General features: G+C 38.0%; 1 long non-coding RNA gene across 1 annotated transcript in view; it reads left to right on the forward strand.

The window, feature by feature from the left end:
- LOC146588675 (uncharacterized) overlaps window positions 1-26,376 on the forward strand; it is a 113,275-nt gene that overhangs the window by 66,808 nt on the left and 20,091 nt on the right. Inside the window, exon 4 of the long non-coding RNA XR_014897357.1 lies at window positions 25,668-25,709. This is a non-coding gene — a long non-coding RNA (uncharacterized LOC146588675). The remainder of the gene's footprint in view (window positions 1-25,667; window positions 25,710-26,376) is intronic.

Consider the following 26,376-nt stretch of genomic DNA (forward strand, 5'->3'; position numbering starts at 1 on the left):
AGACTTTAACTGCTTTTTAGAATCAGAACTTTAGTAATGTGTCTCATAAATGACAAAATGCCAGTTGAGTCTGYGCTGCCGTATGATGAGCAGTCTCAGCTTATTATATTTTCACTGTTCTGAATGCTGGTATTTTATAGAAATTCAGCCTATTTTCAGTGGTTTAGAAGAGAAGCTGGCACAAATATGTCTGGGAAATAAATCTTGCATAAAAATATCTGGTCTGGTGCCTGTCTTTCACTCACTGACAGGAGATGTATTTGCAGGAAATTGGACATATACTACAAAACTTAAAGGGAAACACTTCAGGATTTCAACCCTCTATGCATTTATTATGTACATGAGAAATAATTTTTTTGCAAGCATTTTCTATACAATCCATGAGACTTTTGAAGTTCTAATTAGTATGAAAACAAAAAGGCAGGCAGGAGAGAGGCAGGGTTATACTGAGATAGTGCTTATATTGGTTCATCAGGATGTTACGATTTAATGAGTAGGACTAGGGATGTAACAGCGGTGCTTGCCTGTAGTGAAATAATGAAACCTTTCTTACAGTAAAATAGTAGAACCTACATTATGAGAGTTTTATGAGAGACCTTGCAGAACAGAGTCCAGATCTGAGCAGCTGATACAGATAACAGCACAGTCACATGCAGAGGATGACTTCAGTGTACAGCCTCACAGCATCTGAATCAGTCTCAGGGATTGTCTCATGGACTATTATTCCTGAGTGACTCCTCCTGATAGATTGTTCCTGATTAATTTCCTGTGTCAATTATCGAGGTAAGTCTATGCAGAACAAAGGATACCAGAAGGTACTATCTCAACAACAAAACAGGTTATTCAAGAAGATTTGCGTTTAAATTCATATCCTATCTTAATCCAAATTATCTTCCCTCTGTTAGTGAGGCTTCATGTCTTTCAAGAATCTTGAATTTCTCTTTCTAGTTTGACTTCCCTTTTTTAAAAAATAAATGACTTTAGTAAGCATAGTTACAAGTAGCTGAATAGTCTTTCTTCCTTCAGCCCATCCAAGGCACTTGAAAATAGTCACTGAAGAGGGCAATTTCTATTTCTAGTGCAGATTTTTTGGTGCCCAAGGTTTTGATTAAATTATGTAGAATGTTAAACTAACTGGCAATAGAAGTAAGTGGTACGTTGTAATGAATTGTTACTAGATCATTTACAGTCAGGCAGCAACCATATGGCATTTACATGCGTATGCTTGTCCTGCACTGAAATGGAAATCGGTCTGACCCACATGACCTGTGTTAGCTGGAGAAATTCTATATTCAAGCCAATTCCGACACTTCCCAGATGCCAGAGGCAAACCTACTCTAATCCCATAATCCCATTTCATAATATAGACTTCCATGTAGTTTGGAGCACAAAACCAGAATGTATCTTGCTCAGTTAAAATATTTAGCTTGGTCTCTATTCTGGTGGCTGCACTGCATTCCAGCTGCAGGGACAGGAATTTGAAAATGGTTTACTTGAGCCAAATTTTGCAGTCTTTAATTGAGCAAAATATTCAGAGAGCAGTGTAGTTCAGTATCTCCTGTGCTTGCCAGTGAACTTGAAGCAAAGTGATAGGCAGAGCTGCTTCTTTATGTCATTTTAATCTGTGGGATACAAAGCTCTTGCTGTGTGGCTGTATTTGTGAAAATTCCCTTCCCAGACCTTCAAAACATACATTCTTCCATGGGACTTAAGTGAGAGATCAGCTCTATGCTACTGCAAGAAAAGGTTTAAGATATGGCTTACTGATTTTGTTCTGAAAAACTTCTGGGAGCCTATGGATTTCAAAAAAAAAAAAAAAACAAAAAAAACCCCCAAAAAACCCCAAAAAAACAAAACAAAACAAAACAAAACAAACAAAAAAAAAACACAAAACACACACTTGAAGAGACCAGGGCATACTAATAGGTTTTTTCTGCCTGCCCACCCATTTCATGACAAATACCTAAATCTGTCACATTCTGTGGATATCAATCCTCATCTGCAAACCCTTTAGGCAGTAAAGAATGGACAGCTTTTACCAAACTCTCAAGATAGGGGTTGAGTTTTTGAGTTCATTTAATGTTCCTTTAAAAAAAATATACAAAGAAAAGAAAACGTTTAGTAAATCATCTGCTTTAATCACTGTTGATAGTTCAGGAAAGGACTGAGACTAACAAGGGCTAGAATGTTTCATAAAGAGTTTTTTATTTATAAAAATAAGCAGAGGAAACACTGAAATGAGGCTTATTACAAGCCATTGTTTTGAAAAGCCAATTCCTGGGATATTCAGTGAGATTAAATCTGGTTTACAGTTATTTTGGAAATGCTTAAAATTGTTTCCCCTTTATTACACTTTCTTGTGACAGCTTAAGCAACAAGGTGGCTGTCTTTTAGAGTCGTTGGTTTTTTGATACAGAAATGACATCCTCTTAAATTACTCTAGTTTTTCCTTCACCTCCAAGGATCTCAAAGCATTTTACTAACTGTTTCATATTTATAGCAATTATTTTGCTCCCTACTGACAAATACCTAATTGTGAGGCAAAATGCAGCTATACATTGGCAATGAAGAGGTGCATTTAAGGGGCCTGTTCTAAGGGGAGTTTCCCATTAACTTAAGGAATCAGGTAGTTTGATGGGAAAATAAGGATGTCTTATGCAACTGAATTTGAACATGAACTTGCACATAAAGGAGAGGCAGGGCCTCAAATCCAGCCCTTTGCTCTCACAAGCATATAGCATCTCATGAATAATATGTAATTTGAATTGTGGGAGAAGTTAACTGTGCTAAATACTTAATTCAGAAGTTGGAAAGCATCAAGTGCTGTGTCTTTGCTCCTGTAAGCCCTCTTGAGACCTAAAACATGAACTCTACTTGCCTGTAGCTAAAGGTGTGGGCACAAGATAGAATAGGATCAAACATGGTAGTTCAACAAGATTCTGCTTGTAAGCAGGGCCATGGAAACAAACCATGCACACTCTCCATCTGCCTCAATTGCAGGTTAAAATGTTTTAGATAAAATCACCTTCATGAGGACGTGTAAACCAGCAATGAATGAGCTATTAAGTGCTTATCACAATGGTAAGGTGAGATAGTAGTTTTTAGAGTTCAGGCTGCATCATGTCAACACAACACTGCATTGGACTTACTAAACCACTTGAAAAGTTTTGAAGTTAAACCAGTCATCTCACCTATAAGCTTGCATACCACTTCACATGTGGATGTGTCATTTGTTTCCTAATACTTGTATTATACTGTAACTGCACTTTTTCCCTTTTCCCCCACTCCCAAATGGCAATGCACTGTGGTGGGCTATTTGGGACCTAGGTTGTTTTGGGTGTTGGGGCCTAGTTTTGGGAGGTATTAACAGATGGAGGCATGTTGTTCTGGAGTCTCTGGAAGATAAAGTTCTGAAACTTTCTTACCTGACTCTCTAGCACTACATACAATCTTACCTTCCCCTTGCTACCCAGTCCCCTTGGTATCTACAGAAATTTTGCCATTGATTTCAGAGAACCAGCATTACATGTCTAGTTTATCTATGTTAGTGTGTCAGTATATATTCCATCTCAGAACTCTTCAGGCTTTAGACCCTGTTCCGTGAAGAGACTTACACAAAACTGGAGTTCCTCTGCATGATGGGCAGAGAGGCTCTGTGCTGCAATAGCCTTACTCTGCTAAAACATAAAGCTCCATGACTATTTACAAACCCTTGGATTCTGTGAATGGGAGGGCTGCAAATTCCCAGGAAACAATTTGTTTGTATTTAGAAAGAATGCACAGGCTAAGCATGGTTTCTGGTTTAGTTTGTATTGATTATGTAACAGTGGGTTTTACCATCTGTTCGGCAGTGGGTCTGTTGTATCGTTCTGCTTGCTTCTGTCACATATTTCTCTTGCTGAACTTGCACTTGTGTTTCAGCTTAGGTTAGGGGTAGTGAGTATGCCAACAGAAAAATGTGCCATGGTCTTCTCCTGGTCTTGCTTATWTTTACCCTAAGTGCTTCCTTTTGATGTGATGGGTGGAGAACAGCATCTTTAACAGATGGTTTTCACATGCTATTGCATAATTATTTTTCAAGTGGCTTCTAAAAGCAGATGTTTCCATGTCTTTGTTCTTTCCCCTCCAGACACTTTAACACAAACAGCAGATTCCACTGCTGCTGTCCTTTAGGTCTAGTGAAGAAAATACCATAGCAGTGATTTTGGAGTTTTTCAGCCTATTTGGCAATAATAAATATGCACAGGCACCATTCTCCTCCCTTTCTCCCTTGTAACTAGCACTGCTTACAGATGTTATCTCAGGCTTTCTCTTTTAGAAGCACTGTCTCTCTCTGTGACCTTTGTCTACAGTTTAGTATTTGATCTTTACTGTCTTCCAAGACTGTTTCTAGTAGCGTCCTGAACAACTATGAATCTTTTACCCCCTGGTATTTCAGTGTATATTTTTTTACCTCATGCCAAAGGAGATCACAATTTGTCACCTCTGGCATCTCCATCACTGTGAAAACCTTTTGTATATTTTTTTGGTCAAATAGCCCAATTTTCTTTTTCTATCTCAAGGACGGAGGTTCAACAATTGAATGTTCCCATTGTTTACAGAAATAGTCCTGCTTTCTTGCAAACCATTTTGTAAGAGGGCTTCCTAATTCAACTGGTTGTTCCTCAAAGACCGAGGGAATGCATCTAAGAATGAAATAAAAGGCAGGCCCAGACAAGTTTCATCCAGCCATAATTTCTCATTACAAAAGATGAATTTCAGCTGTTAGTCTAAAATGATGATAAATGTTTGGATCAAGAAAACAAAAGCTTTCTAGTAAATCTGCTCGGTGTCTTAATTTAAACCTCATGGATTTTACCTCCAGCATGTGGAATGTAATTTGATGATATAGCACTACAGCTGCATGATAGATTTTGTACTATTCTTATCCTGGATTATTTACTATTTTTGATGTAGGGTTATACTTGTTTCATTTTCATCTTCCTATTTACTAAATTTTGAGTGAAATTTCATGAGAGCTTTACCTGGAACAGAAAAACACAAAAGGTTGAGGTTGGAAGGAACTTCTGGAGATAATCTAGTTCATCCCCCTTGCTGAAAGCAGAGTTAAACAGAGCAAGTGGTTCAGTACAGCTGAATTTTGAATATCTGCAAGGATGGAGACTCCAAAGCCTCTCTAGGGAAGCTGTTCTGATGTTTGACCAACACTGGTCTCAAAATAAGAAAGTTTTCCCTTATGTTGTCTTGTCTGTGTCTTGTATTTCGATCTGTGCCCATTGCCTCTTGTTCTTTCACTGGGTAGCACTGACAAGAGTCTGGCTCCATCTTATTTACACTCTCTCATCAGGTATTTATACACATTAATAAGATTTTTCCTGAGCCTTATCTTCTAAGGACTAAGTAATTCCAGATCTCTCAGCCTCTCCTGGTATGTCAGATGTTCCCATCTCTTAATCATCTTAGTGGCACTTTGTTGGGCGTGCTTCAATACGTCCATATCCTTCTTGCACTGGGAGACCCAGAACAAGACCCAGCACTCCAGATGTGGCCTCAGCAGTGCTGAGTAGAGCCAAAGGATCACCTCTCTTGATGTGCTGGCAGTGCTCTTTCTAATGCAGTCCAAGAGGCTGTTGGCCTTCTAACCTTTCAAAAATAATAGAGCAGAGACTTGTAACAACATCAGCCAGCTCCCTCAGCACTCAAACGTGCATCACATCAGGCCCCATGGACTTCTGAGTATCCAGTTTGTTTAAATGTTCCATAACTTGATCCTCCCCTATCAAGGGTAAGGCTTCCTTGCTCCAGACTTTCCCATGAGTCTCAGGGGCCTGGGATTCCTGAAGGCAAATATCTACCACTAAAGAGTGAAGCAAAGATGGCACTTAGTACCTTGTCCTTTTCCATATCCTTTGTCACCAGGTCCCCAGCTGCATTCAACAACTGGTCTACATTTTCCYTAGTCTTCCTTTTCCAATGGAAGTACTTGTGGAAGCCCTTCTTGTTGCCCTTCACATCCCTTGACAGATTCAACTGCAGGTGGGATTTGGCTTTCCTAACCCCRTCCTTWCGTGCTTGGACAGTGTTTCAGTATTCCTCCTTGCTCAGCTACCCTGTTTCCACTTCTTGTATAATATCTTTTTGTGTTTAAATTTTGTCAGGAACTCTTTTTTCATCCATACAGGTCTCCTGCTCCCTATCTTGACTTCCTGCATGTGAGGATGGACCCATTTGTGAGTTTAGAGGAGATGATCTTTGAAAATAAACCAGCTCTACTGGACCCCTCTTTTCTCCAGGACCATATTCCATGGGATTCTTCCAAGCAAGTCTTTGTACAGGCCAAGCTCTTCTCTCCTGAAGAGAAAAGCCGTCTCYGCCATCTCACGGTCTCTGCAGTCAAGGCTGCCCCCAGCCAATCACATCCCCAACCAGTTCTTACTTGTTTGTAAGTATCAGGTCCAGTGGAGAATCTCCCCTCTCAGCTCCTTGCTCACCTGTATCAGAAGCTATCATCAGTGTACCCTGTAAACCTCCTGGATTGCTTGTGCTCTGCTGTGTCCTCCTTTCAGCAAATGTTAGGGTGGTTGAAGTCCCCCATGAGGACCAGGGCTTGCAAACTTGAGGCTTCCTCTGGTTGTCTGAAGAGGCCCTCATCTACTACTTCCTCATGATAAAGTGATCTGTAACAGACATCCACGTTACTCATGTTTGTCTACCCGAGATAACATTATCCGTTATCTCATAGCTGTATCATTTCTAGTTTCTCCTATGTCATGAAAGCATCTTTCAAGAGAGACAGCAGAAACTTGATCCTCTGAGAAATTAAAAAATATACTGGACAGACTATTTGAAGATATACCACAGCAAAGAAGCATACTTTTGCAAGGAAAGGGAGTGGGTTATAGTGTTTTTCTTCCATCTSTAGTTCCTCATCATTGTCCCCGCTGTTTTTTCTGTTGCAACAGCTGTGTTCATCATTGCTACTGCTTCTGTTTGTGGCACCAGGCAAAACAGCTGGGTGACAGCTTGGGTGAATGAGGGGACTTTACTGATACCAGCAATCTTTGAGCCTTCTTATTCTTTCCATWTGCAATGAAATGCTTAAAGCTTTATGTAGTATATTTTTTCCTTTTGCTCYTTTCCTCTGTTTAGTCTTGGTGATTATCTTGGCATTTTAGTTTTTCWGGCAAACCATAAAAATTACTTTCCCCCAACAAAAAACATTCTTTATCAGTTTTCATATGACACAGAAGTTTGGTGAAAAATGAATTTGCATGTGATTCTTCATGTTGTTTTTCTTTTCCCTGAACTATTTCTCTTGTATCTGATTGTTCTTTTCTGCAGTGTAAWACATCTTGATGACCACAGAAGGGCCAGACATGACAAAAACATGTAACAGACAAAGCTGCTTTTTTTTCCTATTCTTCAGGTATCTATTGAATCATTAGGTCTTTTGTGTATATGTTAAGATGTCATAGTTATTTTATCTCATCTTTGTCATTGATTTTGTAAGTCTTCAGTTTCTTTTTAAATTGCTGGAGAAATATCCTTACRTCAAAAAAAGTCAGGTATACTTCAGCAAGTAAAAATACAACTGCAGTCTTGCAGAGGAAACCAAGTGGTCAGTCCTGTATACCCATGGGAAACTTTTTTGCAGATCACAGCAAATGAAAGGATAAAGTTTGCTAATTGTTAAAAATTAAAGTTGTTATAAGCTTACTCGTATTTGTTAATCAGTGAAACAGTTTCATCATAGTCCCAGACTCCCCCCCCCAAATAGTGGCTGCTGTACTGTAGTATTTTCTTCTTTTCCAAAACATAATCCAATTCTTTCTTGAATTAATGTACACAAGTCACTTTAAGTGCTGGCTGCATAACTTTTGGCAATTTGTTTGATATTCCAACCAATCTTTGTATAAAGAACTGTTTGAATTGTTTATAGGTTTGTCCTCCTGCCAGAGTTTAGATCATGATCTCTTATTTTCAGAATAACTATATTTACAGGGATATTATTAAATAATTTGGGCCTTACCTTGAAAGGTTGTTTAGTAGCCAAAAGATTCGTAGAACTACTAAAGGTATGTTTATCAACAGTTAAAAAAAAGATAGCAAACTAGTAATTCTACCTAAATATTTCCATTCAGATCCTTACTGTGTGGTGACTGTAATTTATATTTTCACACCAAATACTATTTCTGTTTCTTGAAATTCTTGGAAATGTAAARCCATTAATAAATAATTAGAAATGACCTGTCAAATTTCTCTCTCCATGTTAAATGTATGGCAAGAAAGGAACAGACAGATTATAAGGTGAAGATCAGGATGGTTGTGAGTATTTCTACTGAATTTTTTTCATGATTAAATATATGAATTGTATTAACAAGATGGATAGGAATTTTTGAACTCTTATAGTTGCATAGTTATGGAATTTAATGTTAATCTGGTGTGAAGGCTRTATAAAAGAGTCTACATAACATTTTCATGCCTTCAAGAGTGAACCCAGATGAACTGGAGCTTTATATTATATAATCTTGGAGAGAAGGACAGTAGATGTAGGGAATTTACATTTTTGAATGTGATCTGGCCCTGGCCGAAATCAGTGCTGTAGCATTGTGCAAGAAAACCTGAGTTATTTTTGAAGGACTTAGTTATCCAGCTAGAAGCCTTGATTCTTGTAACATGGTTTTGTGCTTGGAATAACTAGCTCTGCAGAATAATCACAGAATCATAGAATTGGTAAGGTTGGAAGGGACCTCTGGAGATCATCTAGCCCAACCCTCAAACGAGTGGCCCGTACAAGGATCGAACCTGCAACCTTTGGCATTAYTAGCACCACTCTCTAACCAACTGAGCTAAACCCAACTCTCCCAATAGGTTTAAATTGTTTAGATGCAGCATTTCACTGAYGTTTCCAGAACTCCAGCAACTATTTCTACAAAGTGCTATACTATGTGGAGAGAAAAGAGGTGATTTCATCCCTTTTTAGAAATCAGAGAAGCCAAACAGAGTGTTTATTCCTGCTAGCCATGGAATGCAAGTATGTATATGAGGAGTTCCATGATCCTGATTTGTTCCTAGGCAGTAACCCATGTTTTTGTAAAAACAACCTATTCCCACAATTGTATTTTAAAAAAACAAATTTTAYTGAAAGGGCAATTRACATTGCAGAATGAACCTTCACGCTTCTCTATGCATTTTCATTAAGGTACAGATTTTAACTGCATGCTGKTTAACTAAGTTAGTTGTTTCAAATTGTCCAGACTTCATGTACTACATTTAGAGAGATTTTAAAAAGCAAATGCAGAATAGTTAGTAAATAAGACTTCACTGAAGGTAGATGGAGAAAGAGAAAACATAGTSCTTATCTCTAGAAAGGAGAAAAAAGAATAATTAGAAAGAAGAGACTGATCAGTTTAAATAGAGTTCCCCCCAAAATTCTGGAAACAAGTAACTTTTAAACTCATAGAGTATAAAAAGATGAATAACAGCCAACATACTATGAATAACAGTCAGGAACAAATTGCATCAGTTGTCACATTGTGTGAGGCCAATCTAATATCCCTCTACAACAGAGGAGCAGGCTTTGTGAATAGAAAAGTAGTAATAAAACTATTGATTTTAGTAAGATTTTTTATATTGTCTTACATGATATTCAAATAGGAGATCTAGGCAAGCATAGACTCAGTGAAACTAMTGTAGATGGGGTAAAAAATAGATTAATTAACTGTATCTAAACATTTTCAGTAGCTCTTTGATGTAATGAAGGAGGATTCAATATTTTAAGTAGTCCTTGATGATGGTATAGAAAATAGGGTTATAAAATTTACAGTTGACACCAAACTGCATATGCACTGAAGGAGAAACTAGAATTCAAAATTATAGTCACAAATGAAGTTCAAATAGTGTTTGGAAGGCAAGTGTAAATTACTGCACTTAGGCAGGAATAATCAACTATATAAATATTGGGTGGAGAACTCAAGTAACAATTCTGTAGAAAAAGTACTAGGGTTACAGTGGATCTCAAACTGATGGTCAGTCAGCCAGAAGAYTTAAGGAGAGATCTGAATGTGTTGCAGTTGATTACCTAGAGTAGAGAAAACTGAGGAGAGGACATATTGTGTAGGAAGAGAATAGCGTAAGTTGCAGCAAGAAAGGTTCTGATTAGAAGTTAGGAAATCAGTTAAAATGGCAAGAGGAGTGAAGTGCTGGAAGAGATTGCTTAATGATAGCTTGGAGCATCCATCAACAGATTAAACAAACATCTGTTAGGAATGACATGGTTATAACTGAGTCTGCCATAGAGTGGGGGCGGAATGGGGAACCTCTGGAGTGATTCTGTGTTTCTGTATGGCATTTTCTTGTAGAACTTTGAACTTACTAGAAAAAGAGTTGAAAAGGATTGCTGGTGATTTCTTCCTTCTCACACAAATGAATTTTACTGCAGTGCATACAGGCTTCATGAGGTAGAAACACTGCAGCAGCTGTTCAGAGTATTTAGCAGGTAGTTTTTTTTAACCTCATTCACTCAATATCATTCATGATGTATAGTGAGGGTTTAACACAACGTCTGTCAGCAGGGAGCATCATTTAATAGATTAGACACTGAGTAGAGTCAGACAACCAAAGTCTTTCTTGCTTTGCCACTGATTGTCTTTGTAACCCAGCTTAAATCCCTTGGGCTCCCTTTGGATTCCTTGCCATACTTTGTTTAGTCAGCGTGACTCAAGGTCTTGCTTKATGCAGGCTCTGTTAAGAAGGGATTATGACATTGTGCATGTTTGTATAGCGCCTAGCATGATGGCGCCTGAGCTTAGGTGAATCTTCAGTGTGCTGCTGTAACACAAGTAATGAGTTACAGTAACCAACACTGAAGACCACAAGACATCCTGTTGACTCCAGTGGAAGTAATTGATTCAGGCCTTGAAGATCCATGAAGAAAGGATCTTAAAGGGATATTTTTGGYCAATAGTCTCTCCTAACATCTTACCATCCTGGTGCCATCTTACTCCCCTGTTCTTATTTGCTTGTGTGAATTGTCATCTTACCTGATTCGRTGTGTCCCCTGCACCCATGCAGGGACATATGTGTTCTGCATTTTGGTTTTGCTCAGACACATCTGTGGTCAAAATCTGATATTCTGTCTGGTTGTAGAGTTCAGARGCCATTCTTCACTTATCCAGGAAAGTATACTTTCCTAGAGAATTAGATGGCACATGAAGTATATAGAGAATGGAACTTTTAAAAAATTATGTGAAACTTAGACACAATTGCTTAGTGAAGAACAGAAGTCATAGCATGTCACATTTGAGATTTTTTTTTACTTTAATTTTGTAGCAGTATTTCTTTAAGTTTACATAATATATTTTTTTGTTGGGAAAAAATCAGAGTCTAGCTAATGGTGAGACAGCTTAAAAATAATTGTAACTAGGAACTGGGCCATGATTAAAATTGTTCAGCTGTTCGTTTTATTGTTTGTTCCCAAAACCTTAAATGCACTCTCTGAGAACAATAACAACAGTTACCATGTAACTCCGTATGGGCCAATTCATGCCGTCCTCTCTCAGTCCTTTCCTTACTCCAGCAAAACTCCTGTTTAGAGTACTTTGCGAGGAATTCAGAATTAGAACTATGTGTTCTAACTGTTTTGTAGTAATAAAATGGAAGCTACCAAGGAGAGGGAAGAAAAAAGCACAAAGAAAGAAGAAACAAAAGGGAGCCTAACCTATCAWCATATTTGGAATCTGTGAAGAGTATAGAACAGAGCAGGCTGTGATGTCCCCCGCAGACAACACTTGTATCTCAGTTAACCTCAGTGAAATAACTGAGAGCTTTGCTGTTGTGCTTGCTAAGATAAGGATGAAACTTTGCAGTAAAGATTGTAGTAATTAAAAACTACAGAGAAAACCAAAACAGGTAGATGAAGATAAATGGCTACTTACTACAGTAAAACATATGCGGGTGTCATAAGTAAGAAATAATATCTGTTGTTAATTGACCTTTGCCTGCAAGTGTGTGATGATAGCTTCTTGAGATAGTGTCTCTCTGACCAGCCAATTGATTGGTCTGACCTCCTGGTTTGACTTTCYTGGACCCACTGATATTTTGCATTTCTCTGATTTAAAATGGACTTTTTCTACACATTTCTGRAAGTCTTGACCTGTGTTTCCACCTGTAGAAAAAGGTGGAAAGGTTAAGAATGGTGGTGGAATGTATGGATTTGGAACCTGTTGGGGCTGAGTTCAGAAGTGATGAGCTACATTTAGTGTGGGATTTTCAAAACACCCATTACCTTTCAATAGCTGCTGGAAGATGAAGTCTTACAAGTGCTTGTGAAAATCACACTCAAACAATCTATAGATAGCTACCATGGGTACAAAGACTGTATAATTCACAATGGCTATCTTCTGTAAAATCTCTCTTATCACATCTTTAACATTTTGATTCCTCTGAATTTCAGTTGGGTTGGTAAATATGCATGGAATGCAGAGTTTGGCCCTTTTAATGCTTAATTAAGGAATAGCTACTGAAGCATAATTTAAACCTTTTCCCTTGGGAGAAGTATTGAAACCTCGTACATGTTTTAAGATGAGTAAGGATCTGGTGTCACTCACAGTGGGAGCCTCGTTTAGAGCCCATTGATGTCAATCCCTTTGCCTTAGTGGGCTGTGGACCAGGAGCATGTAAGAGTAACTGAACTGAGGATTCAGCTGACTGTATCATATAGTATATACTGTATATTTAACAAAAATAAACATATTAACTTAGCCAAAATACTTAATGTTTAATTTAAAAACCATAGCATAAAAAGAATGGATTTTGCTTTACTGATGTTTTAAACTTTAATTTAATGTAGCATAATGAAAAGGATGCCAAATACTCTAGTTTTGTATCATTAGATCCAGATGGTCCGTGGAAGACTTTTGGCTAAACTAGAGTTAGGAAAGCTTGTAAACTCTGGCTAGTCTGAAAAAGTGCACAGTTTTATAAAGTGAAATACTTTAGCTGTTTTTCTGACATCCCAGTAAGGTGCTATACAATTTAGGTAATTACAAGAAACTTTTTTTGGATGCTACTGTCATTATTGTTCTGCTTTGGCGTTAGAAAAACTACAAAATTGCCCTAATGCAGCAAAGTAGAGTATCCCGGAAAACATTACACTCAAGAACTAATGAGGAAAAGAATTGTTATTATTGACTTGTGTTTATATCATAGGTCAAATTCATTTGACTAGAAAAGGCCAAAAAAGTATAAAAAAATCTCTCCTCCTTCATCCTGGAAGAGTGATAAATGCTTTTGCTTTACCGTAACAGCAGTGCTGTTAATTGAGCATCTCCAGCTGACAGTGACCAGAAAGAATATTAACAAATTTATTTCAGAAAGCAATATTAAAGTAATATTGACCATCACAAACAACAGACAGAAACAACATGACAGTTAAAATTTCAGAAAGCAATATTAAAGTAATATTGACCATCACAGACAACAGACAGAAACAACATGACAGTTAAAATTTACTTTGACATTAAGTCTGTCACTGAAATTCTGTGACAATCCTTCTTTGGCATCCTGAAATTGGAAGATAYCTTACCTGTAGCCAGCTCCTACTTACCTTATTTACCTGTGCACTCTAAAGAGTAGTATGAGGAGACAGTTTCTRTGAGGTAGTCAGGTAGGATTTGGCACAATGTTCATGAGAAATGGTTAAACTGAAGTATATTTGCTATTGCTAATACAGATTGTGAGAAAGACAACTGGCCACAACATTTCAATAGAGTTCAGCTATATTTAAGATTAGAGAGAACTTTTATGATCTTCTTTCCTGACTTGTATTACAGACTACCAGTGATTCCTATGAGGAGTCCAGTAATCTATGATTGAATTAGAGCATATCAGGTGTCTTTGGATGCTTTCTTAATGGTCTTGATGACATTGTCATAAATAGCCTCGTATCTTGAGCATTAGGAATGGATTTTCTAAACTTTTTTTTTTTCTCTGTAATTTCCTGCTAATTCCACTCAGGTGAGAACTTCTTGCCTCTGCTGTGTTTGTGGTTTTGTTGTTGCTCTCTAGGCTGCTTGTACTCAGAAGGTGAGCAAGATCATGTTCTCTGTGTGGGTATTTGTTACATTTCAGTACTGAAACACAGTCTTTTTCCAAATCCTGCAAATGCAGATCAAGCTAATTTCAGTGGGGCTACTCACTGAATAAGAGCTGAAAAGGAAAGTCCTTTCAGGAAGTTAAACTACCTTTTAAAGAAAACCACATTTAAAAACATGGTAATAAGAGGGCTACAGTAGGCAGTACAAGTGCTCAATTCAGTAGCATTGTGCCTCTGAAGAAGCCAAGGTTCAATCATAACTTGTGTATTCAGTTTGGCTTCTGTCAAATTTCATACCCAAGTCTCTTGTAGCTCTGCAAGCGTGATTATTTTTGAGCAGATGTATGTACAGGTAACATACATACAGGTTACAGGGTAAACACTTCTTCAAATGCGGATGTCTGCTGGGGGTGGTGCATGCCTGTCAGTGACTTGCACAATGAAGTCAGGTGAGAACACATAGCCCTGCAAATATTGATAAGATGATGTGTTCTCTGGTCTCCTGTAGTTTCACTTTAGAGTGTGCTGGCTTACCATTTTCTTTGCTTTTAGTCTTTCTTGGCTCAGGCCCTTCCTTTTCCCTAGAACTTTAGGGTCTAGTGAATCAGGTCCCTGAGACTTCATCCATGACAATTAACAAATTTCACATGATCAAGAAGCTGAAATGAAAAATCTTTATTGCCTCAGTGTGCTCAACCAGAGCCTTTCAGGATTAAAAATAATAAAATACAAAATTAAATGGTCATCATAAAGCCATAACTTCCACAGGTCTCAAAACAAAATCATCCATTGCTTTGGCTTTGCCTTACACTTGCACTACAGTTTATTTGGAAGATCCTTGTATCCCAACAAAGCTTTTGAAAAGCTTAGTCTATGTTTCAGGTTTCTAAGGGAACTTGAAGGAAGATAAACTTAATGTGACTTTGGATTTTGTTGTTAACATTTCTCAACAATGTCCATGTCATAAAAGCAACGCATTCATTTGTATAATTTGGCCTTAGGGCACAGGGAGAGGTGGAAGATAGGCAGTGGAAAATACTGTACTAGAGGAATAGTTGAGCTCTGGATCAGAGAGGCTATGGCAGAAGCTTGTGAATTTGCAAAAACCCACATGTCTGTTTAAAAAAAAKCTGTGGAAAGAATCTTGACTCGGATGGCCATAAACCATTTTCTTAATCTGTGAGCTACAAACTGCCTTTTAAGAAAATACTAACTTGTCAAGCCTTATGTTATAAAGTTATTCTGGAAATCATAGCTCAGGCAAAGATTTTGGTGCGTTAGCAGTACCTATCATTAGCAATTCATTTATTTTGAAAGATACCTGAGTGTTGACCTGCCAGGTGAATGGAGTATCCAAACAATTCCCTAAAAATACACACACAAAAAATCAAAAAAAATCCCACTTCCTTTTAGGGCTAATGAATTATGCTCTGAGTACCCAGTGCTATTGTCCCAAAAAACAGGATGGGGATTTATTTCTCATCCCCAAAGTTACGTCTTTAGCCCTGATTTTGCTTTTGCTGCAGAAGAGAATGAATACATGCTGGTCAGACTATCTCCTCACCTGTTATATCAACTCAGTCCTGCAAGTCTTAACAGTTCAAACTCAACCYCAACCTCTGCTTATCCCCTCTGTGATGCCTAAGGTATGTTCCCCCTGCCCATGTCCCTGAAGTAGATTGTGCATGCAGGGAGGCTGATGTCTCACAGAGTGTATTTGAATGTAGAGAACTAGCTATTATCTGCTCTGAGGTAGTGTCTTGCACAAGGTAWCTTAGATGCTGCAGAATGCCAGACAGCCACAAAACTACTTTCCAACAATATGGGCCAAACACAAATGAGCATATACATTATAATGAACTGTGTAATTACTTGTGTTTGTATTAGTGGAGATGCTAGAAGGGACATGTGGTTGCATATTCAGAGTACATTAGGTGTAAATGTAGAAGACAAGGTACTTTAAAAGGTATCTTCTAAAGTAGGCAGCGATGATTTTCCTTCCTCCTTGCCCATTCACTTTCTAGCTCTTCTATAAAATGCTAAGAAAATTAGACTTACTGGTCTGGCCAGTTTGACAATTTTAAGAAGAAACRGGTACTGGCAGCAAATAACATAAAGATTCACTTGTGGCCCATGTTTTGTAAATTTGCTTTTTTACCACTAGGTTAGGAAGCACTTAAAGCTGGTCTTAGACAAAGCTGTGCTTTGGTCCTAGAACTAGCAAATAAAATACATGATAAATACTGAAATGTCAAACAAAAAAGGCTGTTTTGTGACTGTAGGTTGGATTCTAGCAAATAAGGAGAGGGGAAAGGGAGAAAGGAGAAACTTTCTTCATAATGTTTGTTTAAAGTTACCTTGCATATTAACTCACAGTGAGATTCTGTAGCTGTACGTATGAGGAAACAGTGTATCATAATTTCAAATCAAGTCAGAGAAATAACCATTAGCCCCCCCAAACTGTTTGAATCCATTTTATTGCCATTGGGAGAAAAGCCACCCATATCCATGGTAGGGTTTTAAACAGGCTAACCTAGTTAAAAACTGGCTGGCATGTGTCTAAGGCTCCACATGAAGCAGTAAATGCAGCATTCCTGCAAGCAGGCAGCCATGTGCACCCTTGGAGCCCAGAGACACATGCAGTTTATTTGGAAATTAAAACCCAGCATGACCATACTGGTTAGGAGTAGCCAGGATAATGTGCAGCAGAAATCCATTCTCTACTTTGTACTGGGTGACAATGGGACRCATTTGGCAGGCACTGTCCTGCATCACAGTACTCTGAATGCTAACTCACATGTTGACTCTCTGTCTTCGAGAGCTGTTGGGAAAAGCATGAAGAACAATTTTTGCATTAGTGTTTTCATTTGGCATTGGGAGGCTCAGTTCATACAATCAAGTCATAATGTCTAAGGGCAGAAAGGACCACAGTGAGCGCGCTCTGGCCCTGGTGTAGTGCAGAATTTTGAAGAATCATAACTGCTCCTACATCTGTTATGTGATCTTCTAATAGCCCCTATTTCAATGCATATCCACAGACAGGATGGTTTTAGCATGCATGGAGTCAGCCAGCCAGATGTTTTGAAGCACATAATGTAATTATTGATATGAAAATCAAAACAAGGTACCATATAAAGGCAGCCACTGTCAGATCATTATGGATGAGACCATCCGTCTTGTGGCTTTAACAAACCCTGTATTCATTATCGTAGCTCAGGGCATTTTTTTTCTTTGCCAGATTTGGCCGTTCTCTTAATGAATATTGCAAATCATAGCCTAAATTATATGGCATGCCTTAAGCTGTCCTYATTTTTGATTTGCGATGAAGAGTTCAGGAGCCTGATTTGTGTCACTTCCTGATGGAGGAAAGGGAGACAGAGATGCTATGAAGGAGCTGCAGAAATCTATGTGAACATACAGTAATTCAGCCTTCCAGCACAAAGTCATTTCCATGCTGTGCTTGGTCTTCCTCTTTGACTCTCTCTCCTGTGAGTTCCCTCACAGGAGGCACAGTGCTGACTTTGTCAGTGTTTTGGTAAAGACTCATGGTGTTTCACCAGAGATTTAAGCTTGACTGCCAGYGTTGTATCTCAGCTCCATTAGTGTCATAAATGGAAGGCTAGAGGGAAAGAAGTGAAAATATATTAGAACTTTTTCCTGAGCRTCTCCAGCTAACGGTGACCAGAAAGAATATTGGAAATTTGAGSTTCTTTTTTTAACTTTCCATCTTTCCTCCAGATATTAGTGCCTTTCCTTTTTGAAAAAATGGCGACTAATTTTAGTTAAAAAATAAAGCGAAACAGAGGAGAAAAATTACAAAAGAACTGTCAGAAACAAAGAAATTTCTGTAAAAATCTACTGGGAAACTTTATTTTTTCCATCACARGACTCAATTAAAGTATATTGTTTTGTGGCTACTTGACCTTTCTACAAAAAGCCCTAAAGTTTTGTTAATATCACCAGTTTCAATGAACTAGGAGATCCAACACAATGAKTTTGAAGAGGAACTTCCCAAGACAAATCAATGACAGAGTCCAATTTTGGTGCAATAAACACAAAAACTTAGTGGCAATTGGGAATAGTATGCAGACACCTGTTAAAATCTGTTTTCTGTATATCATTTGCTGATATTCGAGTGATTGTCCAAGCATGACGAACTCATTGTCCTATTGAGCTTAAACTGGAGTCACTCACCAAATAAGATAAGAACAATGAGTCACTATAATTGCTTGGATCAAGCGAAAGACCGAGCATCCTTGGAGTTGTTCACCTTTAGGGCATGTTTTATAACCAACTTCTCGAACAGATATTTAGGGAGAGTTCGGAAGAGTTGGCTTCTATGAGATTGGGAGATATTATGCAATAGGATGTTCTTGCTGGCTGATACTTTCATGTGGGTGGGGTTTTGTTGTTCTTATTTTTATTGTTACGGATTTTGGGATGGGGAATTGTTTTTCCATTAAAAAAAGTAGAACAAATGCTTTCAGTGTAGAACAACCTTTTAGATTATGCGCATGAACCACAAACAAAAAGAACACAATGAAATCCTCCATGGGCAAGCATAGTGAGCTAGACTAACCATCATGTTACTCCAGTTCTGTACCAGTTCAGTTAAACTGAACAAAGATAGGGCTCTACAACCCATGTTGTTTGAAGGGAAGAGGTGTTAACATGCCCTTTAGCATAATCCCTTCAGATAGACYAAGAGATTCTGGTTAGCAGAGTGAACACTGCTGTTTCAGTGTGGAAAGAGAAATACTATTCATGAGAGTCCTTTTTTATGGCCAGGTGGGCTGAATGTCCTGAAGAATCAAGATTATGAATTAGAACTTGGGCCAGAGTACTGAGATGGAGGATGTATATCACGTAATAAGTGTATCATGTAGGTGACATGATGTATCCTGACATGCTATGACACATGTCTCAGGAAGAATGTTCTGAAAAAATTGGACTAAACAGAGAGATCTGTGGCAGTTGCATTTCTTAGTTCCCAATGACCTTCATAATGTCAGAGAAGGTGTCAGCACTTCGACTGTTTTACAGAAAATACTTGCATCTATGTCAGTTCTAGGAAACAGGCCTTCTAATGGGTGCTGGCTGACATAACACATATGTCATACTTATCCTTGTTAGGATGTTCTGAGGCTTTCCTTTGGGCAGCTCTCTACCACAGAAATAAATCATCTCCTCATGGAGAGCAATTGAACAACAACACATGAAAAGAGAATTTATGACTGTGGCTGCTTTTCTAAATGTCTTAGGTGCCCTGGACTGCAGTTATATAGTGCCTCCTAGAGGCATAGAGTATAGGTATGAAGAGAGGAAGCTGCAGTATAGCTGATATGTTGAGGCCRTATGCAATGTCAGTTGCATATTTGCTAGGGTGTTGGCTGATGTCCTCAGCAGCTGTTGTGACTTGTGAATATTTGATTCATTTAATGCAGTGGAAATGCTCAGTATTTGGCCTCTGAACTAGAGTGTCTGTTAATATGAGATAGTGTTTTATAGTTTCTGACTTGTCTGTRTTCCCTCATTGTAGGTGCTATATTAATAGCTATGTCTTCCAGGTGAAAAAGGAATCTTTGCTTTCCAGGAGATGGTGRATCTAGGTGAGGATTATGCAATTATGTGAAGATAAATTACAGAGGAGAATATTGATTGGCAGACTTGACTACATCATAAACACTTTTAATCATCAGTAAAGATAATGACTTGCAAAACTCAGACTAATTTGTTTCTGGTGGCTGACTCTAGTAGGCTGTTTTCCTGAAAGCAAAGTAAATTGCTTCAAGTCTGTACACTGACTATGCAAGCCATGACTGTTCTTCCAACCTGTATATAGGGGGTAGTGCCAAGTTTCTCACCTATATTGACACTGAGTTATCTTCTAGTTGGCCAATGGATAGTATAGAAATGAATATTGGATATAGAATTTTGTATAGCATAGGAAAAGATGAGTTTGAACACCCACTTAGTCACTTGTTTTGGCACTTGCCATCCAAGAGAGTGTATTTCTGGCAAATGCATCATCARGGCTGCTTTTTATAACTTGCCTCATTCAAAGTAGATAGGACTGATATTATATGACCTGCCACAGCCACAGGGAGTTCATTGTTTTGTTTTGTTCAGGCCGTTAGACATTCCCGGGATGGGTGAAATTGTTTCAGTTTGCTGCAAAGTTTGTAAGGATTTAGAGTGACCCTTTTCTGAATAGAAAGACTTTCTTTTGGRCACCTCCCTTTTGTTTGCAGCTGCTTCCATCATTGTTTCCCATCTGTGGTCCTGTTGTCCATTTGCGGTTGTGGTGTTTCCTTTTCCATGTTCAATGGCAAATACTGGATAGAATTATTAGGGAAGCAAATATTTAATGTGTCTTTCCTGAGTCTTTATTGTGACAAGTGTTTTGTTCTTTCTGAACAGAAGCTAGTCATTCTGGATAATGCTACTTTTCATTTGGCTTTCTCCTGAGTTCATCTTGCTTTTTGTGTTCATGCTTCTCTGTTCCTTGCTTTCTGTATGTCTGTCTGAGTTCCGTGCTTCTGGKGATGAAGCTTCTCACCAGTTCAGTGAGAAGTTGCTTAAGTTGCTGTGGCAGCTCCTGGCTCTTTTCCTGTTGTTAATTAGCTTTCTGCTATTATTGGATGATGATGATGTTTTCTTTTCTGCCCAGATGCAGAAAAGGCATCAGGCAATGAAGCAACAGTACAAAGCAGATACAAATTCAATCTAACTGCATAGCTGAGTATGTAATGAGAATTCTACCTGTATGTGACCACYAGAACCTAATCTGTGATATGTGGTAGTTGTAATAATAGTAAGGGGTACAAATTCAGGTAGAGGATCAGAAAATATATGTTGAAGGGGTTTAGGTTACCATTCCCTCATTTTTCTAGGTTGGAGTGAGGAATGCRCTGCAAGCTGATACTAAATGGTCTTTTGAGGTACTGCAATTTGGAATGGATAGGTCTTGGTAGAGAAGAGTACAGGAATACACGATCTCATTCTGTGTCAATATGGCAATTGATGAAAAAGTGTTGATCCTGATGGAGACTTTTTATTTGTCAGGGAACCCATTCAGCGTTAGGTGCATGTGAACATGTAGGGCTGTTTTCTTTTCAAAGAAGTCACCAGTTATCACCAAGACTGAAGGAAAAACTGGACTGACCTCTGCATCAGCTCAGAAAAAAAAACAACCAAACAGACCTGTTGGTGATATCTGGTCAAGATGAAGATTTTACATGGCTTTGTGCAGACAGACGGTGCTTTCTAGGACATGGGAAACAATGATAAGCAAGGCTATCTATGGAAAAAGCTAAATGCAGGTTCTATTTAATATGTATGAGGAGAAAACAAATAATATTTAGGATGTGAAGCACATAAAAACTGGCTCGATGTGAAACCAGATGGGTGTTGAAAAACTGCCTTGACTGATTACARCCTGCTCCCAAGCAGTGTTTCTGAAGCACTTCTAGGGCTTGGGGGCAGTCTCAGGATTCCCTTGGAGCAGCTTTTTGCCCAATTTTGTTTGGGAAAAAAACCCAGCCAACTAAAACAATGAAATTAACTTATTTTTCTAAAATTGTGTAAAAATTTCCTTATATGAAGTTTTTGAGATGCCATGTTTTTGCTCCTGTTTAGAAGGAAGACTTGTTTGGAAATGTTGGAATTTCCTCTCCACAGAACAGAATATCCAAGTTTTTATCAGCCATTTTAGAACTRTGGCACTTTCTGACAATGGAGACTTTGTGTTAGATGAATACCTTAAGGAACAGAGACAGACATCACGACATTACTCAGGCAGAGCATCTCACAGCCTTTCTTGTAGGTTSGTCTTCTTTGACATGATTGTTTTTTTAAAATTATATTTTTTCCTTTTATAAGGCAAAATAATGAGTGTAMAATAATTACCTTTCTGTGGTGTCCCAAGTGGAAACAAAGTATCTGAGATACCTACAAATAGCTAGGAGAATTCAGAATTATGACCTCCTCTAATTTACCTCTAAGTATTCATTAACAGATTAACTAATGCAAGTGATTTATCCTATAATATAAATGTGCTTCTTGTCAGTGAAGAGACAGTATTAAGAGCAATGACTTCTGCCAATCCTGTTAAGTTTAGTGAAGGTATGAGCTAGCATCTATGAGAGACACATAACTTTCTGTAGCTGCGGCTGAAGAACAGGTGGAGTATGTTTCTTTACTGTAACTGTGCTGAAGCATTTCTGCTATAGAACTGCAAGTGACCTACTTATCTTCCTAGTCTTYCAATCATAGACTTTACCATCCCTATGTTGAAGCTAAAGGCTTGTACTTCGAGTTCTCCAAACTTCTCAACACTGACTATGAAGAACTATCCACTAAGTCATCTGCAGCCAACTGACTGACTCATCTTGTTTTTATTAGATCATTTTCAACAATCTTTATGAACAGATTCCAATATTATGTTTCTCATTATGAAGTGCTGTTATATATAATTTCAGATATTTTCTTCAAAGTTAGTTTATCCAGTCTGCTTTATATGTCTAATTGCAAATTTATCTGTAAAGATCATGTTRCCCAGACCATATAATATCACATACACCTTGGACTGCATTCTACCATTGAGGCTGTTGATAGTTTTTAAAAGCTGCAGAGCTAGGAAAGAACAAAAGTCAAATAAAATGTTCAAGGCACTGAATGATGACTCAAATAAAGTGCTGCACATTTAATTTATTTATGGTTGCTRTCAAGCACCTTTAGAAAAAATTGTGGTGTCTCTTCATCTGTCTGTGTGATTAAATTGTYTGTAGTCTGCTTGTATAGACTTGTTTTTGTTATCAGAAGTTATGTAGGTAAAGCTCTGTGTCACAAGTAGTTTTTCTGTGAACTGGTACACTGCCATAATGAATACAGTGATGTCTGAGTTAAAGCGGATCRTGAGTACCCAGGAAGATTTTCCCTGGAAATTTTTCAGCACTGCAGGGATGGAGAGGTCCCTTGGAAGCTCTTCCTGCTGATACATAAGTGAGGCTGCTTAGAGCTCTTTACCATGTGTTTTTGTGACTCCAGTAATCTGYAAACCACACTTGTGTGGTCAAAGTATAGCTGACATGGAAGGGAGTGTTTGTGAGCTTGTAACTGGACTAGTTGCAGTTTTGTAGAAGAAAACCAGCTTTATCTCCTAATCCTTCTGCTGGCAGGCAGGAAACAAAAAATGAAGGTAAGACACTGTGCCTATTTATTGCTTATTTTTTTCCAATAAATTCTAACCTTGTGGTTAAAAAACCCAACAAAATCCAGTAATCCTCAAATGTAAACAAGAAGAAAAATAATACTCCAGAATGCAAGAGTTTATAAGTATCCAAACCCTAAATATGTTAACACAGCTGCATGTCATGTGACCCACCACAGTTCTGACACAAAAGTATGTGAAATGTTTGAAAATGTCCAGAACATTGCAAATTTCTGATGACCTCCTACTTGAACKAGAGCGACACAACTTTTAAAAATCCAAATGGAATGAATGAGGAGTTGTGCTGCAATTATATAAACGGCCCTTTTCCTTAGCTAATATTTAAAAGCTCCTACTAAAGCCCTCCCACAGTAACACTGCAAGCTAGAGATCTTGTAATGCTTAGTGAGTGTTTTACTCTGCCTTTCAGGGATCCAGCTGCATTTCAAGCCATGCTAATAGTCTGTCTGGTTTTTTTGGGCAGGTCAGTGTGTCACAGCTGAATGAGAGGCAGAGTGTCCTCAGATGGCACTCAACAAGGTAGCACTGGAGTAAGAACTAATATAGCTTCATCAATGTGGTGTTGCAACAAGCCTAATTACTGTTGCCAGTTACCCCAATAGCTTGATTGAAGTTCTGCACAGTCCTGGTCTTGTATTGGCTGCTGTAAACTGTGTTTTTAGCCATAGGTGAGCTCCTGGGTAACGTAAAGAGGTGGTGAGAATACTAGTTGCCTGTGGACAATCTGGAAATTAAAATTCATCCTCAGTGAAGAAAATGCCTAGTAATTCTTGAGTGCAGCAATATTTAGAAGAAGTGAAATGTTCATTAATAAATCACAAAAACATGACAAAGGAGAGAACAATTATTTAGGGAAATATTAGTGGAATTTACTCAATCCTAAATGTTATCTGTATGCCAGGCCTTGTTCTTTCAAAGCCATAGATTTTTTTCATTCAGATACTGTTTAGTAATAAAACTAATAAGCTTCAACTTTTCCTAGAGCTGTAGATGCTATACAGGTATCAACCATAATGGTAACTGCAGAAGATTTTCGTTAAGCCTGGGCAAAAAGAGAAAAAAAAGAAAAGTAAAGTATCTTCAATAACATTTTAAAAGTAATTTTAATTCTGTGCAATTTGAAAAGCAACAATTTTGTGTATTAGTAATTTCAAACAAAATACAACACCATTTCCTTTTTTTTTTTCTCATAATCTTCTTTCTCCTCTCTCCTGCCTACTCTCCTATGTAATTTTATTTTCTTATTATTTTTCTACTATTTTTTTTTGTTAAAGAAAAAAGAGAAGGAATGTACTACACTTCAAGCTAGACTAGAAAGAAGACTGGTAAAAATATCACTTTTGGTTTAATCCAGTTTCTTGTTTAAAAAAATTATTTTGTTAAGAAAACTTTTCTAATGCATAAGTTTTCTATCCATTGTACTTCCAACTTACAATGCTTACAGTAGGCTCTCCCCTCCTAGTTAATTGTTACATTATAATTAAAGAAAATATTGCCAAAATATATAGCTATTTGTGCTGTCTTTAAACTGGTTTTCCTTTTGCTAAAATTTGCAAATGCTCCAGAATTGTGACCCAAATCCCAATCAACCAAATATTTTTCAATTTTGATTTCTCAACCAGGGGAAAGCAAGATAGGAGAAGACATCTGTCTTTAAGTGTTTCTCAGATGATCAATTTTTCTTTATGCCTTCAGAGACTCAGAATATATAAAACACGTTCTGGAATTAAAATTGCAACTAGTTCAATTGTATGCCTACATTCTGCATCTTTTTCTAAGTGAGGATCTGTGTCTTTTGGGGCAGGGACTACTTTGATTCATCCAGTTACTCAGCAAGCATGAGTTACTAGTATTACTTAGCAATGTTCTGTAGTGCTTACACATCACATTAGAAATCATTGCTTCTGATAAATATATTTAGAATATATTTTCTTTTTGCTTTCATTGCCATTATGGCATCTCTATAGAAGTATAATGCTTGCCAAACAGAAAGACCATTTCTTCACAAAACTTTGTGAATTCAGACATCTGAAACTTCGTTTGGCTTGTCCTGCAGCTCCGTAAGGACAACTAGTGGCAAAATGCAGAAAATGCTATATATGTAGTAGAAATGAGAATGGCCTGAAGGCTGCTGTATGCCAGGATTTTCTCTGTGACTTTTTTGCTAATTGGAAAGCTGGTCTCCTGAGATGAGGTGCCTTAAACCTTCAATTATATAAAGATTTTCAAATCTTTATATTGCCGTGAGTGTACATGTGATCAATTCCATTCATAATATCTAATATATTTTCTGTCTAGAAGAATTTGCTATTACATTTACTAGACTTTTTGCATTTCTAGATATCAAGATATTCCTATCTGAAGAAGCTTCCTGGCTTCAAGGTATGTACGCAGCTTCTAGTACCTAGGACAATACGAGAAAAAAAATGTAGTGTCAAAAAAAAATCACTTCTGACATGAAGCAAATTATTTGGGCAATTTGATCCTTACTTAACCCCCCCCCCCAAAAAAAAAAAAATCAACTGAGGTGAATATTGATAGTGATGGGAAGGAGGCAGGACTCACCAGGGCTGTGTCTCTTCTACCTCCTCTTGATGGTTAAAGCTGTTCATCTGCAATGGAGGAGACTGAGATTTAATTCTGTCCTCTGCTTTGAAGATTTAAATCCAGGCTGGCCTACCAGCAGCAGGGAGGTCTACCACAGTGGGCTCTCAGTAGTTCCTCTTGATACTTTTTCACTTCAGATAACCAGAGGGGCAGTYGGTAGGGCAGATGCCCATTCAGCTAGGTCAGAATGCTAATTGCCAAGCTTTAAAGTTGTTCTCAGTCTGGATGGTGGCCACTTAAGCACTGCATACGAAGTGGACCAGTTCCAATGCAAGCTCTCCATATGCTAGTACCCAGTCATGTGAGGGATGCTGGATCAGAGTTCAAACCCACACTGTGTCTGATCAAGGCAGAGGTTTAAATTTGTGTCTCTGACTCTCATATGAATCTCCTAGCAACTATTCTTCATATCATTCAAAAATGGAACAGCTCCAGTAAGACA

This window comes from Rhea americana, unplaced genomic scaffold (genome assembly GCF_003343005.1).
Source record: "Rhea americana isolate MKP2758 unplaced genomic scaffold, rheAme1 scaffold_5, whole genome shotgun sequence".
Classification (NCBI taxonomy): Eukaryota; Metazoa; Chordata; class Aves; order Rheiformes; family Rheidae; genus Rhea; species Rhea americana.